We start from the raw sequence: 2,695 nt of genomic DNA, 5'->3' as shown, positions 1-2,695 counted from the left end.
TTTTGATGTTATGGTTTGAGACATAATATTATGATTTCGTAATGTGATGTTTTATCGACAATGTTTTTGGTAAAATGTTTATTAAATATATTAGTTCAAAAATGAAATTTGCGGGCTTAAATTTTGGGTCGTTACAAGTTGGTATCAGAGCCCTGGTTTGAGGGATTCGGACGCACCCTCGGAGGTGTCTGGACTCAAACCAAGGGACTAAAAGATTTTTACAAGGAAATGGTTTCCTAAAATCTAAACTGAGGTGTTTTAAGAAAAACGAGGTGTGTGATGCATGCGACCGGTCGGGCTCAAGTAAGGTTTCCCAAAGATACCCATACTTGCTATGTTATGCTATATGGTTTTGATTCAGAAAACTGCATGATAGAATAGGGCTAAGGATCTAGGAGGATGCCTTATATGCATGTTGTATGAGTTGTATACTAGGACTACTTAGTCAGCAGTAGGATGGCCTGTGTAGGTTATGCCTGATTTTGTTACCCAATGCACGAATGTTGCTTGCTTTGTGCTATGGGGGTTCTGACCATCCTTAACTAGCTAAGGAACGGATATGTAACAGTATCCGAAAGTTAGTTAGGGGGAGATGGTGAGGACTCCTAGTGCAGTTGATGGTGGAGGGTAGGTCGGAGAGTGCCCTAGGGAAGCCTAGGATGAGGTCAGTAGAAAGGGTATTGGTAAAAAGGGACCTGGTGAAGTCGACGCAATCCTTGAGGAAAGTACAGATAGATGTGTAAGGTAGTATGGGCCCGTACTACTGAAAGCAGAGGATCCGTACTCGAATCAAGGAGGGCCTAGATGGAACCAGGAAACTTGGAAAGTGTGTGAGACCTCTAAAAAGTATAAGTGACCCTAACATTCGCATGTTTATTTTTCAGAATGGTGGTCATGCGACATGGAGCAGGAGGTTCGGGATCTGGGTCAGGATCAGGCTCAGGCACAAGATTCGAGCATGTGGATGATGGATTATACGAGTTCATCGCATCCGAGATCACGAGAGGTATCCTTGATGTGACACCGGTTATCTTCGGGTTGATCAAGGAGGGGATCATTGAGCTGATGGAGGACCGCCTCAGGGCGTTCAGGAGTGACATGGCGACCAGCCAGTCAGGGCCACACACACTGTCCTATTAGGACTTCAGAGGGAGTGGTGCACCGGATTTCCATGGGGTAAAGGACCCCATTGCTGCTAGGAGATGGATCGTAGACATCGAGTCTGCGCAGCAGACGAGCTTCTGTCCGGAAGGGTCGAAGGTCCGTTTCGCTGCAGGATGTTTGTGACAACCCGAAATTTCTATTCTGTACAACATTTCCATTCATTAGAAGTCAGAACAGTTTGTGCTAATTTTCAGACTTTTTGGAATAAGTTTGAGTAATTTAGAATTAACACTTTAGGAGATATCAGGAGAGAGGATGCCCTAGGGTTTATTGTGCAACAATAAAGTACTGACACATCAAAATATAGGAGTTTACAGCCTAAACAATGGTGTTTACGGCCGTAAACCCCAAGGAAGGGGTATATAAATGACACTTAGTCATTTATATCATTTTTCCACCTTTTCAAGATCCAAACTCAATTCTCTCTCAAGTAGCTTCGAATTTTCCTTCTAGATCTCCAACATAGTAAGTGTTTCTAGCCCTTTTAGGTTTGTATATCACTTAATCTAGTGTTTTAACACACTTCTATCTGTGAAAATGTTCCAAAAGGTTGATTCTTCAAGTTTCACCAAGAACACCAAGAACACACAGTAGTGTTCTTGGACTTTTGGCTCATTTCAAGTTTCTATATTGTAAGTGCTTCTATCCTAGAGTATGTTAAGGCTTAATACACTTCTTTACATCAATAAAACACCATTGAAACCCAATATCAAAGGTGTTTACGGTCCAAGAACACCTTGGGCCGTAAACCCTAATTTAGGTGCCAAAGTGCTCCTAACTTTTTCCTTATGCTTAGAAACTAGTATGGAACCCTTCCTTGATAGTCTTAGCACATGAAAAGCACCATAAAACCCCCTGGAATATGGGTTTACGGTTTGGGAATCTCCCAAAACCGTAAACTCCCCCAAAGTGTGTTTTAATGCCCTAAACACCCTATTAAGCCTTGGATAGTAGCCTAGAACCCTACACCATTGACCTAAGGACCTCAATTCATGAAATGGATGGGTTACCATGAGTTTACTACCGTAAACTCATGTATTTACGGTAGTAAACTCCCAAGGATATGGTTCAAAAACCGTAAACACAAGTTAGGGTCATTTTAAGACCTTAAACTCACCCAAACACTCGTTTAAGCTTTGGAGCACTTAACCACTTGAACCCTTAGAGTTTTAAGCCCCTTTTGGTGACCAAATGAGAGTTTACGGCCAGGAGTTTACTCCCCTGAGCCGTAAACTCCAACAAACATGGTCATTGGACCATAAACTCCCGTATGAGGCCTTGCACTCCTTTGTTGCAACCCGATAGCCTCCTAACACTTTTACCAAAGTGTTTTCCTCACATTAGGATGTTTTTACATGTTTAATTAGTGTCATAATCACTAATTGTTTATATATATATATATATATATATATATATATATATATATATATGTCTTTATATGTTATTAGGATCATTGTGCGTGTCTAAGTCTTCACTTGACACCAAGCACTTACCCGACACTTCCTTCCGATCCGCTCACTGCAGGTGAGTT

This window comes from Lactuca virosa, chromosome 2 (assembly GCF_052849685.1).
Source record: "Lactuca virosa cultivar CGN04683 chromosome 2, Lactuca_virosa_CGN04683_v6, whole genome shotgun sequence".
NCBI classification, from domain to species: domain Eukaryota; kingdom Viridiplantae; phylum Streptophyta; class Magnoliopsida; order Asterales; family Asteraceae; genus Lactuca; species Lactuca virosa.
The sequence above is the reverse complement of the archived record's forward strand: the minus strand, read 5'-3'. Positions refer to the sequence as shown.